The sequence below is a fragment of the Meleagris gallopavo genome, chromosome 1 (genome assembly GCF_000146605.3).
Source record: "Meleagris gallopavo isolate NT-WF06-2002-E0010 breed Aviagen turkey brand Nicholas breeding stock chromosome 1, Turkey_5.1, whole genome shotgun sequence".
Lineage (NCBI taxonomy): Eukaryota > Metazoa > Chordata > Aves > Galliformes > Phasianidae > Meleagris > Meleagris gallopavo.
Window position 1 is genome coordinate 75,202,724 of NC_015011.2, and position 16,635 is coordinate 75,219,358.

Here is a 16,635-nt window from a genome sequence, read left to right on the forward strand (position 1 = left end):
GTATACTTGTGCAGAAGCAAACTTCACACTACAGCCTCCAGTGTCTGCCTTAGGCTTTAATTCCCACAACTAGTCTTTCTTTCTCAACTGGTCGCAAATGTCCTTGTGACCTAAAGAAATCTTTTATGCTTTCTGGAATGTTTGCATGGCAAAGATCACTGCTATACATCTTTTGAGATTCTTTAAACTCACACAGGTCTGTGTGCTGCAGCACATCAAAACATGCATTGCTTCTTTTCCTGCCCTTCCCATGTTTTTTTATGTACACACACTGCCAAGGACATTATTTTCCCACTGTCTGACAGATGTCTTATACCACTTTTAACAGTCTGTGTTGTTATGATAGCATTAATTCTTGGTCCCTCTCACCACAACACTATTCAGATAAATAGTAAACGTACATCTGGTAGCAAACACTCTGGACTTAAGAATGCCACAAAGCTTTCTTGCTTAACCATGAAGGTAATTGTTTCTAGGCATGGCAGGATTTTTATGATCTCTGACCTGGTATCTGTGTTACAAAAAGCCAGTATTACTAATGCATTGCAAGTATCATTCATACATGTAGACTATAGATTTACATTCATATGCATCTCTTTAAAGTACCAGAGGCTGAACTGGGTGCAGTTTGGATCTTTTGATTTTGCATGGGCTTCCCTATCTAGGGAGGCTTGCTCAGAACAGTTCTCATTGGACAGCCTAGATTTTTCACTTTAGCCTTCATGGAGTTACTGGCTGTATTCCCTGTTTTGGGAAAACAGTGCATTTAAGTGCTAGGTTTGATTGGAAATGAGTGCCCTGTTGTGAGTAGAACTTTGTGTTCTTGCTATGTGGTGTGCTGGTTAGATTTCTGCAGAATTAGTTTAATACACAGGCTCTGTGTTGCCTTTTCAAGAGGAAGCCAGAGATAGGAGGATGCTATGCTTCTGTTGTTTTTACCTTGGAATTTGCATGTAGCAGATTTTGAACTCAGAATTTGAGGGGTTTAATTAGTGTTAGAAAGATCACAATCAGTCACATTTAGTTTAGTCACCACACAGGGTCCAATGCAGGATTGTGCCCCGAGCTTGCTCTGGGCCTTTTTCCATTCCAATTTTAAGCAAACCACATGATTTCTCCATCTCCCTTGGGGACATTTTCCTATGATCTAGTTAGAAGTCATAGTCTGCACGTTTGGTGATGTTCAACTTCACATTTTCTTTCCTCAACTTCACATTTTCTTTCCTAAATATAAAATTTCCAGTTATTTCTCCCTGGGGAAAGTAATGGAGAGGAACATAGCAGAGCAGCTCCGTACGTGTAAGACTGAAATGAAATCATATTACATCTTTCAGTCGTATAGGGGATACCAGAAATCACAATGGCAGTGATTAGGCTTGTATTTCTTTGAGTATGAGAAAAGTTGAAAGGTGATCTTAAAGGACTGAGTGGATATCCAGTCACCTTCTCCACGGATGCACCCACTCACATCTCAGTGTCATATGTGTTTTCTGTTTCATGGTGTTATATCAGTTACACAACAATCCAGAGCCCTTTCGAGCATCACAGCTGGCTTCTGCCTCTGATAACAGCTACAGGTCAGCTCTGTATATTGGTGATAATCACTCACTCCATCACATTTCCTCGTTGCCCAGTGCCTCTCATGACAGCTGCACTTAATTTCAGTGAATGTAAAGGAGGTTTTCACTGAGGTTACTGGACAGTTAAGGCTGCAATATCCGGTTGGAAACCTGTGGATATTCGAGTGCCGACCACATGCAGAGATCAGCTGGATTATTTTCTGTAATGGAATTAGCCAAATTCAAGATATTTCAGGCCTGCCTACATATCTGAGTGTATTCCATTCTGAATGCGTTGTGAGTGTACCTTCAACCATAGCTTAGACATATAGAATTGATTGTTCTGACTAGTGTGATCTCTCTTTAATTCTTCAAATAGATTTAAATGAATGTAAAACTCAAGGCTTTTTTTTCCCCAATGATGTCTCTAATTTCTTTGCGCAAAAGCCAACAGCAAAAACATTTTATGAAGGGAAATGAAATCTTGGAAAAAATATTCCAAGAAATTAGTAGTACTTTTGGAGTATGAGGAAAGAGAAAACAGAAATGTTTGCACTAGATACCAGAAAACCTTTACGACCATGAGAATTGCTAGTCACTGGAACAGTTTTCCCAGTGAGGTTGTACAGTGTCCATTCTTTGTTTAAGACCAGACAAGCGTAAGTCCTGAGAAACCTGGTCTAACTTCACAGATGACTCTGAGTTGAGCAGAAGTTTGGAACTCAAGAGGTGCCTTCCAGCTTGCATTATCCTGTGATCCTATGTTTAGAATCTAAAGCCTGAAGTGGCTGACTTTTTGAATCAGATTTACCCAGTACTTCAGTTGTGTGCTGTCAGAGGACTGCAAGTTTCTGCACAGTTAGTACACTCCTACTATTCTTCTCCTGTCTATCACTTTTTGTAATACCATATTCCACAGACTATCTCACCTCACTGTAAGAACTCCAGCTGTCAGTTGAAGTGCTCTCCACGTCTGCTTAACTTGGTAATTGTGGAAAAACTAGGTCATGTGTTAGCTGGTGTATGTTTATGCACAGCAGCAGTCACTGGGTGGCAGACTGGAAAAGGCAGTGCTCTTCATTTGTCACCCATTGGGTCAAATCTGATCTGTTGAATCTAGCTAGCAGATTTGCTGGACTTCATACACAGAGTGCTCACTATACAGTCAGAGAGAGAAGCAATGCAGATGGTAGTAAGGTTGGAGGAGCCCATACGTTCTGTGTTGCTCTTTCACTGGCTGCGCTGCACAAAGTGTATTGATGGCTCACAGCATCGACTGAAGGAGAAATGGAGCCAAAGACCACTCACTTCCAGTACATCTACTTCAGATTCAGCAGACTGAGAGCATGATAGGAGACTGAAAAGAGCAGGGTAAGCACCTGGGAGAATCAGTGTACACCCCTTTCCTTTTTCTCCTTATTCATCTCCACAAAAGATCTGAAGGTTGTGTAGAGTGAAATCTGTTGTGGCAAGTATAGTATATGCTGTACAAATCAAGAAGATGCACTGTCTGGTTCCTCCTTTCCCCCTCAGTGTGTAACTGTGGCAGTGGTAAGAGTTGGGAAGGAGAAGTCTAGGAATGGAAAAGGTGATGAGAAAGGAAACTGAGTCATGGCATTAGGGATTTACTTGTTTACTTGCATGCACATAGGTGGAAGGGAGAAGGGCATAGGACCGTGTAGAAACCTCTGTTTCTACATATGTCGAAAAGGGTGGGCATACTTGAAGAAGGGCATCTGGATATCTTGTTTCTCCCTTACCTGGGAGGTAGAAAAGCAAAAAAAGGGGACAAAGGTACATCTTTCCTACCAGACTGCTTTATGCTTGGTCTCTCTTAATAAAGCAATAGCTCCTATTTCTTTCTAGTCTGGCCTTTCTTCTTTTGAGCTGCTCTCTATCTGATCACTTTGAAAAATCAGCCAAAGAGCTCTGGGGTAGGACCTTATTTCTGCCAATGAGAGTCTGAATGGAGACCTTGGCACTGACCTTGCAACCGGTTGTCATGAAGTGTATACAAACTGGTAATCTTTTAGACCTCTCTCTCTTTCTCTCTTGTCAGGTTTATTGAAATAAATTTTTGATTTCAAAGTTGTTGCAGGGAGAGAGCTAATTAATAGCCCAGTTGCATAAGACTAGTTTTCTAAGGAAACTGTACTAAAAAACAAGTGCAAGCTAAATGTATTAGAAAAGGTCATAAGCACAGGACAGCTGTTCTGAGCATGTTGCTGATTGCCCAAAGACTTTTATTTTTGTGGACAACACTACTTGTGTGATTTTGAGGAATATATCTGCAGGAAAACACACTGAGTCTGCAAATTCTTACATGTAGTTATTTGAGAGCCGGGAGTCAGTGGCTTCTATAGAATGATGTACATTGAAGCAGAGAAAGTGGACGTATTTTTGGCCTGTTTTCTTGGGGGAATGTAGAGAAAAATACTTTTCACCTCATTTAATATGTTTTCCAACAGCAAACAACAGTAATGTCAGACTGGTACTTAAAATAGCCATTTTTAGATAACTTGCACTGAAGAGCGTTTCAACAGTTGGGCAGAAATTCAAAGCTGTAGGTTGTTGGTTTTTTTTCCCCAGTAAATCTTGAAATACTAAGGAAGATCCGGAGGTGGAAAGTTGGGTTTTATCAAAACTTTAAAAGTTTTGTGAGGTGACTTGGGTACTTACTTTGTCCATCTGATATAATTCCCAATAAAATATTAGAAGCATAAAATGCCAGCCAAGAATGGGTTTATTCAAAACAGATCTCATCAAGCTAATTTCATATCGTGACATCAGTGAGACTCCCTGCACTCAGGAATGTCGGTGATGGAAATAACTTCACCTATAATTTTTGGAATAGGTTTAAATTAAAAAAAATCATAAATTATATTAAACACTGATCAGTTAGCAAAAAAATTAGTACTTATTCTTTTACTATTATTATATGAATATAGTACATTTTAAGTGCATCAGAATAGCAACAAAGATAGAATAATTTTTGGAACGTTCGTTTTTCTTATGTGATTCCATATTTTTCAATATAGGTGTCAGTACCTGTGATATAACATGGAAGTCTAAAATATTGATAAAATTTGTGGAAAGAAAGATTGAATTAAGTATTAAAAACAAAAATAAAAATGAAAAAGATAAATTACTGGAATGGAACAGTTTAATTAATTTGGATTACTGAATCTTGAATAACAGCGTGTACTTTAAACTAACTAAATGACAACTCATATATCTACTGAAAGAATGTGAACAGCAGGTACAGGACCAGAGCTCTGTAACAGAAAGCAGTCATACTGAAAAAGATTAGAGATGTCTGAACAGATAATCAGTGGATCAATAGCTTCTGTTGTGATCCTGCAGCCAAAGAAGCTGTGGTTCTTTGATCTATGAAGAGCTGGATATTGAAGTGAAGAGAGAAGATTGTATTTTCTCAATATTTGGTGTTTGTGGGGAAAAAAATAATAGAAAAATCTTTGTCTAATTATATTATTCTCATTTCAGAAAGTGCTGCAGGACAGAAGAATATTTAGAAAATAACTATGTGAACTGTGAATCAAATCTTACAGTGATGGCTCGGAGACAGTTTTTAAGTACTTGAGTGAAGAAAAAGCATCAAAACAATCTGTGTTTTCAATCTGGCAGAAAACAGTTAAGATCAGTGGAAAGATGGCTGACATGTTTGGACTGGAATTAAGGCAAACAATTAAACAGTGAAAATTCTTAATGATTGGAATAATTTACCAAGAATTATACTGAGTTCTCAGTCATCTGAATATGTAAAAAGCAATATTTTTCAAAAAAAAAAAAAAGGATTTCAAGTTCAGCAATGGAAAATATAACTAAAGAATGGAATATTTCTAGCCTCACTTGTTTTAAAGAGATGGGATTGGATAACCGAGATGTTTCTTTGTGAGTTTAAGCTGCAAGTTCTCAAGTGCAGGAGCGTACTGGATTTATAAAAGGGAACAGTCTCTATGTCCTGAGAGGATGTGTTTGTAGCTCTGGATGCTGATCAGACACAGTTCATGGGGAAAATGTCATTGCAAAAATTCTTAACTGAAGTGGAGAAAATAGTATGGTGGTCCAAATGCTCATGTGGATTGATGTTCCAGACCTAAATAGGGAAAATAAGTTTTAGGGATTATATTATTATGGAATTATTGCCCATTTCTACTGTCACTAGTCAAATTGGTGACAAGTGACAGTGACAGCCACAGAAAGATTGAAAGACAGTGAAGGCAGGAAACTCAGTGGGTTTCAGTTAACCGTATGTCTAGGCTGTAAGTTGAAGTGTGATGTAAGAGTTAAAACATTTGCTCCAGGAACCAGTCAAAGGGACTGAAAAAATCAAATAATTCGCCTTGTGCAATGATCAGAATTTAGTGCATAATATTAATACTAAAGAGGCTGTAGGTGACTGAGAGAGTTTAAGACTATAGCAGAAAACAAGCAGGCAAGCAAACAGATAATAATTTAAAAAAAGAAAAAAAAATCCTCATGCCATTAAATAATATTTATTTGCATCTCCTTGTTGTGGTGGAATTTGTGAAAGTTTATCCTCTGGAACTTTCCCATGCTAAAGATGCATCAGAAGCTCAGCTTCAGATTGAAGCCTCAGTACACGATGTTGTAAAGTAGAGTACCATTAAGTGGTATTCATGCAAGACTTCTGGAGGAATCTTAGGCTGAAAAAGTTGAACTACTGATTGTGTTATGTACTGTTACAATTACTTTCGTACTCTAAGATTGGAAGATAGGTAATGTGAAGCTAGTTTTTAAACTAATTGTAAGATGTAGGAAGCTATGGGCAAGTAAAAGAGATAGGCATACCAGGCAAGCTAATAAATGTTACTCTAAAGCACAGTACCAGTGTATGCATGAAAAAGGAAAATACACTGAGAAAGAGTTAATGCTATTTTTGATGAGGGAAATTATGATGCCTAATATGTCTTAGGAAGAGTTCACAAACATACTGATAAAGAAGTTTCAGTGGCACACTGAAAGCACATTTGTAAAAGCTGTTTAAGACATGAATCTGCTGTTGTACCACAGGGAAGTTCCTAAAATTACTAAGTAGCTGAGTAAAGATAGGAAAAAAGGATTAGCAAGAAATGGCAAGTTTTCGCAGGGATCTTTCTTCAGATTGTGGATATCCATGAATGGTATGAAAAAGGAAGATAAATGATGAAATAACAAAGTACCATACTGATAACAAATTATTTTGGAGGAACAAGCAAGATGATGGATGCAGAGATTTTCAAAAGGATATTACTATTCTGAATGACTAGATGTTAAAATTATGGGTGAAATTTGAAGTAGATATATATAAAGTGATAAAAAAAGAAAACAGTGATAGTGTTACATTCAGTTACACAGTGATGGAGGTCTTGGAGTTATAATGGATAGCTTAATTCTTAGTACCAATAACAATGTCAATTAAATGTTAATAATTAGTAAAAGAAAAAAAAAGATAATAAAATGAGAAACAGCAGTGTACGACTGTGCATGAATCTATGCTGTGTCTGTATTCTGAATAGCATGTGTTGTCTTTTTTTATTCCCATTCCAGAAGAGACATAATTGAACTGGAAATGATTCAGGAAAAAAAAGGCAAAAAGACAGTCAAAAGTGTGGTGTGGTTTATGTTTGTGAAGCCATTTAAGTACATAGGAATTTCTCAAGTCTGGAGAAGATACGATTAGGGGAGTTATGACAGATGTCTATACAGTCATGAATTTTCTCTACAACATGAATGATGTGGAGAAAATGAAGAGGGCAAAAATATTTCATTATCTATTTTAAAGACAGAATGTAGACATCTAGTGAAAGTGAAGTGGCAATTTCAAACAAAGAAAAGTGATCACTTCTTCACATAATGCATACTTAAACTGAAGAACTCTTTGTATAGGATGCTATGGGTACAAAAGGATTTCTTGGTTGTAAAAAGTGAACAGATGAATAGAAGAAAACTCCTTTAAAGGTGACTAAATACAGAAGCAACATCCCTGTCTTGGAAGCTACTTGAGATGTAAATTGCGTGGAGGATAGAAGTATTCTGGTATGTTATCACTACTGTTTCCCCTACTTACACTATTTCTTACATGTCCACTCCCATCTGAGGGACAAGCTTATACTCATTCCAAATAAATTCTAAACACACACTGACCCCTGCTCAAGCTCATTAAAAAAACAAACCAAACCAAAAAAAAAGTGAAGAAGGAAACCAAAATGAAAAAAAGACAATTATTTGGGGCAAAACGAAAAAAAAGAACTAAAAAAGATCAGAATTGAACATGACTTGTGGTGGGAGCTGTTCAACTAATTTGGTAAGAAGAGCAGCCAAAATCTAAATAAAATATTCTGGAGAAGTCAGACTATTATTGCAGAAGAGATATGAGTCAAGGGATCCTGTGAACAAACTTGCAAACTTGTGTTATCTCCGTGAAGGAGGATTTTCCATCAGTTCCCATGTTCCACGTGGGCTGGACGATTAGCACAGAGTAGAAACTGTCCACCAGGGTTTCTCATCCTCTCCTGACAATGAGTGGTTCTACAACTATATATCTGGTTTGGATATGATGGTGAGGAAGCGATGGTGAGTAAGTAGAAATGTTCAGTTCATGCATAAATGCAAAGAAGTGTTCTCAGAGATGGTCATCTGGTTGTTCAAAGCTTGCCAGAGTGGCGTGTAGGTTGAACAGGGAGTCACAGGCCAAGGCCTTAGAAGTACCTCCATGGACTTAGGTGTTGGAAGGATCTAAACTCCTGTGGGACTTGCCTGAGGTAGGAGATGTGGTGTAATCTAAGTACACCAGGCAAGTGATGTAGGTTGACTGACCATAAAGCCAGTGGTCTGCAGTTCTGATAATGCTGCAGGGGCCATTCTTCCATGCAGTGAGGAGGTTACTGCCTGCACCCAGAGGTAGGTTTTATGCAGCAGGGGCTCAAAAAGACATTTCCCTTTGTTAGTGATCATGAGAGACTTGATTGCACCACAGAGCTTCTAGATTCTGAGGAGGGCTTTGTGAAAGAGCAGAAGTTGGAGAAAATCTTGCAGAAGGCTTCTTGTGCTAGGGGTGTAGACATCTCAGAAGAGTTGGAGAAAGGCATATGCCAGCACAATCCAGCTTGGACTGCCTAAGATATGCAAGAGTCTGTTCAGAACTCCAGCAGTTTGTCTCAGAGGCTGGTCAGTGTTGCAGGGTAAAGTACGGGGCTTTGATGCAGTATTGAGGCATGGTAAGTATTCATTGATTGATGACCAAGACCTTATCTGAAGAAAATGTTACTGCATATGTTCTGCCTACTTCTGCAGCCACTCAAGATGCCTTGACCTTCCTCTCTTTTTGACTAGTAGCTAGAAGGTGGCTGGTAGCAGAGGGGTAGACTCAGAGCAAGAGACGTATACCCTACTGGTGTGGAGTGCAACCACGAATTTGCTAGCAGCCTGTGTAAGCATTTCCCAGGACAGACCTCTTGATCCATTTTATTTGGGCATAGGAAGGTGCTACATACAGTATTTGGTAGACCCATCTGTCTGCCAAATAGTGCCACATCTTTTAAGAACCAGATATGTCAGTAATGTATACTTACAAGACCACCCACAAGTTTAGTTCTCTGAACACCAGGTCCATCATGCTCTAAGAGAATATACAGAAGGACTCTATGGTGGTAGAGTGGTTATGGCTGGAATAGGGCAGCCCTGACTCACTCTCCATCTGAAGACAAAAGGACCCTGTTGAGCAAGCACGCTGTGGATGTACGCAGCAGCTAGAGAAACTTTGTGAAGCAGGAGTTGAAACTGAATGCCTTCAGAGTCTCCATAAAAAGGCCATGACCTATTCTGTTAAATACTTCCTTCTGTTTGGGGGATCAGCAGGTGAATAAAGTGAATGGCAGATTGTCTCAGTGTGGTCTTAGATCAGGTACAGTTTCATTGCTCTGTACTGGTATCATGTAGCTCTAATTTGGGTGGACCCAGCACAGACTTCAGCTACATTATAGATTTAGCTACATTATGTGTTTGCTATGGATTGATGCTTTGCAGCCTTTCCTCAGTTTGCAGAGGTCTAGACTTTTTTTTTTTTTGTCAGAAGAACTCTCATATGTCTCTGGCGAGAGAAAGAAAAATCTCCCTCAGGAGGCTCAGCCTTGGTGGTCTTGCAGAACCTTAAGTTTTTCAACTGGACATGTGGTGAGAGTGTCTGAGATTACAGCCACAGTGAGAAGGAGCTCCAGTATGTCTTGGTCAGTCACTGAGTATTTTCCCTCGCAGAATGGCAAGTGTAGAAAGTGGGCTGCAGATAAGATCCTTCCACCTTCTTGCATCTGCTCTGGACCTATTTGAGGAGCAGTACTCTTGCACAGGTGCAAACAGTGTGCTTTGTACTTCTTAACAAAGCAAGTGCTGTTATCCATCTCCCAGAGAAGTTTGGTCTGCAACCAGACAATGGTGTGTTGGTCCTGAAGCTCTTCCAGGGCCAGCATGACCGTCTGCATGTGACACCCAGTGAATTCCTGAGGGGCAGCCTGCTTTTGCAGCCTGAGAATATCCTCAGTTAAGCAGTTCTGGCAAATTCCTCCACTGCCTTGTTGCTTTCATGTAGTTGTAGGAGAGCTTGGCCCATAGCTTCCTACTTTACTTTCTAGCACATTTGGGCCAAGGGAAGTTGTATGGGGCCACTGAATCACAGTCTGAACCTCTGATTAATCACCGAGGTGAGCAATGAGTCAGCCATGGGAGCACAGGTGAAGGCAATTCACCTGTGCTGCAGGAAGGGGTGGAGCCTGGCTCCACCTCTCCTAGACCATTTAAGAGCTGACAGCTACTGGAGAAGGATTTCTTCTAGAGATCTGCTTCACTGGAGTTTCCTATGTGAGCCCAGGATAGGGTGAGTGTCCTTTTCTGCTCTGGTATAATAATGGTATAAGCTAAGCTCTTGAATATCATCTGTATATTCATTGATTGTACAGAAGTATATACCTCTTCTCTAATGTATTGATCCGGAGCTCCTGGAAGGCTGCTATACAGATTATTTTCTTCATCAGGTTGTTAAAATGTTGATAGGATAGCATCATCCTACAGGAAGTGATGGCAATCACCATGGATGATGATGTGAGAAAAATAATTCTGGAATGTGTGGCTGTATGAAATAGTTGCAGCTCAGCCACAAATAGTTTATACTCAACTACTGAGACTGAGATAGAAGAAGCGTAATGAGAAATGTGGAGTTTGCTCTAGGGCGTGGTATTCTTTCAATGGTCTGTTGTTGACTCTGTTCAACAATAGCACTTGAGAGGAACCAAGGAGGGCACATATCAGTGAGTGGTAGTCTTTCAATGGTCTGTTGTTGACTCTGTTCAACAATAGCACTTGAGAGGAACCAAGGAGGGCACATATCAGTGAGTGGAGTTATAATGTTCTGAGCCTGGTATCATGGTATGGACATCAACTAGGTTACTGACTCCCATTCTACATAGGGAATTCTACACAGTGTATCAGGTGACAAGCATACCCTCAGTGACTTTGAGCTTGTTGGGTTATATCTTTATCTTTGTGTCAGCTAAAGTAGACCATGCTTTTCAATCTCTGCAGCAATTTAACTTGACAGCTTGATCAGCAGGAGTCTCTTGCAAGAACACAATAGAAAACCCCCCTGGCCAGTGTAAGGAGGGCAAATAGCCCCTACTGGAAATTATCCCTCCATTCCATAGAGTTTCATGATAAGATTTTATGCTGAGAGAAAGAGGTAAAAGAGCTGAGGAACTTGCTGCCCAGTAGTGGTGTTGCTAGTGGTACCAACAGTGCTATATACCTACTAGTTGTGTAGAAGAAATGTTGTCTCCAGAGTACAGGAAAGAATTTGGCTCCCTTGGTCCCCTTTCCTTCTTGAATAGGGCCATCTCTGATGAAGATGAGGTTGTAGTCTTCCATGGTAAGAGTCAGCTGTATCTTCTTACCAGAACAATTAGTCTTCGGCAGGTATCAAAGACAGTAGCTTGTTCCCCCACTGACCATGGATATTAGATTCAGCGCTGACTGGAGTGGCTGAAGATGCAAAGATGGGGAGAACCATTCTGAGATGCCATAGCTGAGATCTTCATGGAGGAATGACAGCACTGGTTTTCCTTGGCCAGCCGTTGCCCACTCTGCCCTCTTGGCTGTCTTTGAGGGTCCAGACATGGACTGCAGTGGCCTCCTCTAGGGATATAGAGGAAGTATGTTTCCTCCCTAGGGATGGGAGTTGGGCCCACAGATATGCTTTCCCTATTTGTCTACTTCACTGACAGACCCTGGATTGAGTTTGAGTCTTCAGACATTAGTGCACAGAGGAAGGAAGCATGAGAACTGTCTTTGGACTGGGTGTCTGCTTATACTGTTAATACTTCCATTCTCCAGTGACCCTTTCCTGGACCAGAAAGTAGCCAGTTCAGAAGTGTTCAATTCAGAAACTGTGGAAGTCCAGAATGTCCCTTGAAGACTTCTGGGCATCCAAGATTCCTGATGCAGAATGATAAAACATTCTGCAACTCTCTATCATGTCATGTACTGCAACTAGCATCTGGATAGAGGTTCACTGACAGAGGGAGTTGTACTTTGCAGCCCTGCAGTAGAGAGCTAATGGGAAATGCCAACTTCACCAGGGAAAGCAAGGGGAGGATGAGGAAAGATGGGGGAAAGCAGCATTTGGAGAAGTCCTGAGGCAGGAGTTAGCACCACTCTTATACTCAGAATTTACAGAGACTTGAGAAAAAAAGTAGAACCTTCAGCAAGTCTTTTGCCTGTTGCCTGCTATGGAGTGACTTGTGTTGTCAGGAGGAAAACCTGGTGTGGTTTGGTGGCCATTGTCATAGCATAAGACATCACTGCTACTGGCAACTCCCACACTTTGGTTTTGAGGAGGAGTGTGGTGAGAGAGAAGCAGCGGTCTCTATGCCTCCTGGCTGTAGAAGGAATGGGCTCTGACAGTGTTGTTGTTCCAAAATGGAGTGGTTGATGGGGACTCTGGCAGAGTGTATGGTGGCAGTGGTGGGGAAAGAGGTAGACATTTGTATACTATGAGGCTTCCAAAATGATACCCTAAAGGCTGAGGAGGAGCAGGTAAAGAGAAGGAAACTTGAAACTATCAGATTGCAGCTTCCCTTGTGGGCTGCTGTTTTGAGCAAGCTCTTGTTTTGCTTCTTCCTCCAACTCAACTTGCTGTCTGGAGAATACTGGTGGGCTTGAAGATGCAGCATTGGATTCCCCCCTTGGCCTGCTGACATCACTTTGGCAGTGGTGCTGCCCACCCAACAGGCTGAGGGAAAGAAAGGGTCTGGGAGAGACTTTGGGGTCAGCAGACACCCTTCCTCAATCTGTCACATCTTCATACAGGTGGGACAGTGGGGATGGGAATCTGGGTGTTTGTCTGCAACAATGCTTGGGAGATTGTCTGGAAGTCTGCAGGAAGGTTAAAAGAGGGGAATAGAGGAGTGGGCTGTGTGAGGGGGAAAGACCTGGGCTCCACAGGCAGTGTTGGGGGGCCAGGGTGTGGAGTAGGACAGGCCTGGTGACAGGCAGGGTCAGAAAACAGAACACAATGCTTGTAGGTGCTGAGGAGCCCGAGGAGGGGCATGGTGTGAAAGAGAGAGCTTATGGGAAAAGAAAGGGTAGGTGGTTGTTCTGTATGTGTTTTTCCTATATATATATAATCACATTAGAGTGAAGGAGGAAAAGGGTAAAGAGGATAGCAGGGTAGCAGAAAAGCTCTGTGCTATCCCTTCCCCATGTCCCACCCATCTTGCTGGCTGGGGAACAGCAGTGGGCAGTAATGGACTGATCTGATGCAAGCAGAGGAGGTGGTAGCGATGCCTTTCTTTTCCTGCTCCAAATGTAGGAAAGGGAGTGGGGGGGAAAGGTGCAATGCAATCTGCTGGCTGACTCCTGTGGAGTAGCTGGTATGGTCCTTCTTTCTCATTGGTAAAGATGAAACTACAGGACATAGATATTACAACTAATGGTATTCCTGTGCTCTAAGATAGTGCGCATGTGATGTGTTTGCCTCAGAAATTAAAATTTAAATACATAGAGCAAAACATGAAGTTGTCTGCTGCATATTATTTCTGCAATGTTGGCTACAGGCCCACAAAAAATGGCTGCTACCTCAGTTCATATTGATGTTTCCATACTTACTGTGCTGAATGAGGCCTCTGGGGACACATTCTCTGCACTTCAGAGAAGCACTGAAGAATGAGGATAAATCCATTGCTTCTGTTCATGCTGACTGATACTTGTTCTGCAAATGAGACAGACAGTACTTTGAGATTTTTTTTGTTGCTGTTGTGTTAATTGGATGTGTTTCATTTTGCAGTACTTCCTTGGCTTAAATGACATGACTGCTTCTCAGAACAGAACTATCCGTGTCTAACATTAGACTCTATGTTCAGCTCTTTTTAGTTGCAAGGACATGATGTGCAGTAACCTTTAGCACTGGTTTGAAAACATTTCCAGTCAAGAAGGAAAATGTTGGTCTGTTCATTTTGTTCATTAATATATCCTCCATTATATCCTAAACAGCTCTAAAAAGAGATCTACCTGTAGAAAGTGTTAGAATTGTTATAGGCCTGGGAAATAGATCTTGGAAATAATTTAGATTGCCTAAATCCAAACCAGAGACCCTGGTAACTGCATGCCTGATTCCTAATCTTACAGATATATCAGAACTGTAGATATTTTCATTTTTGGCCAGAAATTTCCAAGACATCTGTTTTGTGGAGACCAAGATGCCCTGATGGGCACTTTAGCTCTCTTTCATCCATGAAAACAGGCGTTTTTCTATTATATGCTACAAGTGGTTCAGTTTCTAGTTACACTCTGAAAAAGCAAACAGTAGCAACTAATTTCTGTTTTCTAATCCATATTCAAACAATCATACAAATCACTCAGATTGGGATTTTTTTTGGTCTTTACATAGAAGAATTTGAATGCTTTCATCTCAGGCTCATCTCTGGGATGCTTCACCTGACACAGGCTTATTCTTTTCCTCGATGTTCAGCTATCTCTGAGTGGCAAGTAGGAATGAAAAAGACTTCTTTGAAGCTATGCTATCTACCCATCTACTGGCCCTTTGCAGTAGCTTTCACTTCATTCATTTCAACCATATTTGACATATTGTGATGATGTTCTGTTTGACAAAGATACTACAATCCCATGAGTATTATGAAAATTGGTATCTTGGAAAGAACAGTTTAAAGGCTGCTCATAATTACTGCAATTACATTTGTTTTTTCTTAGTTCAGGGGAAAAAGGGAAGGGAAAGGAATAATTTACCATTTACCAACATTAACAATGCCTACCAGTATAGAATGATAATGTTTCTGCTCTCTGAAGAAAGTAAAACTCAAGAAAGAGGGGGCAGTTTGCTAACAGTGGTTAATAACAGTGCTGGAAATTCAGTTTAATTATTGAGTTTCTTATGTTAATTGACGTAACACGTCAGAAAGCAGTTGACACAAAACATGTTTAGTATAGGGCATGCATCTTCATAAGCACTATGTTGGAAGAGAACAGCATTTAGGACTCTAAAAACTGTTGTGTCCTATTTAGTACAAAACAAAATATAGAGGACAGATTAAAGAAGATCTTGAGCATCCATCACAGAATTTGCAACAAAACAGATTATTAAAGGCATCTGCATAGATGCAGATGCCCGATTCAAGCAAGTACCTTGTTAAATGAACAGAATACAGGCACACATACAGTATCGATGAAGTAAAACTGAGATAATATCAAGCAGAAACCCAGAGAAAACAGACTTGTTAACGTTATGACAGATAAGTCATTTAAAGCTAGGCAAACTTCCTATTGCAAAAATGGAAAGAAACTGAAAACTTTGTCTCTCTAGAATTCCAAAGTATGCACCAAAATGAGCTCTAAAATTACAAAAAAAAATCAGATCAACAAGGTGGGATAATGACATGCAGATGGATTCTTGAAGTTTTCCAGTGTGTTTATAAAGATGGTCATTATTTCATATTTCTTGAGAATCCTAGTATACACACTTTCTAATTTTTGAAGTACAGTTACCATATTAAAAAAAGTGAGGAAATATGTCTTGATATTCTCCTTTCCGTCTCTTTTTCATATGTTTTCCATATTTTTTTCATATTTCTTATTTTGAAGGTCCTGACTTAAAACTGGTTCTTGATTTTTACCTAACCAGTACTATAAAGACTAGAGGGATATGTTCCACTCTGAGGGCTTAGAGGACTAGAGTAGAGACATTTCTTCAGTTGTCATGGATACATCTTTTCCTGATAAGTGTCTGCCAGAGTTTTTTCATTAAATTTGTGTTAAAATTACATAGGAGCTATGATTTGTAAACAGTGTGGCTTAATATATTTATAAAGTTCAGCTGTGTTGGTTTTATTTCACTGTTTCTTATATTTAGCTTCCTGCTTGTTCATCAGTCATCTATTGTGTCTTACAAGGCAAGGACGGGATTTATGATATTATAAAAATCACAAAACAAGTTTAAAAAAAAAAATCTTTAAAATGTGCAGTGAAATACAAAATCCCTCTTTGTGCTTTCTATGCACATTGTACAAAAAAAGACCTCAAACTGAATTATGTTGCTTTACCTTCAGAACGTTTTCACAAGAAATCAGTTGCATGTGTTTGTAAAAATCCCACTTTAAAATTAGCTTTGTGACCCCTTTATACTTAAAAATGTTCGTCAGCTCTACATGAAGAGGAACAAGTTGTGTCTGTAAGAGATGAGGGTGGTGATAGAATTACGAATGAATTAGACATTAAGATGAAATGGGAGGTGGATAAAAGAGATTATTTTGGAGAAGAAAAGCACTATTACCACAGTGAAACATACTAATTGAAGGGAGAAAGAGGTTGATGAGGTCTGATAAAAACCGTACTCGTTATAATGGGCTACTTTCAGTTTCCCTTTTCCTACTTTGCTTCCATGTTTCTTTCAGATTTTCTGTTTCTTTCCTCCCATCTGTCAGAGCAGAACTTGGTCTTTCATGTCTATTCATTAATGTTGCTCTGGCTGTTTCTAGCAGAATTGGAGGAAAAAAAA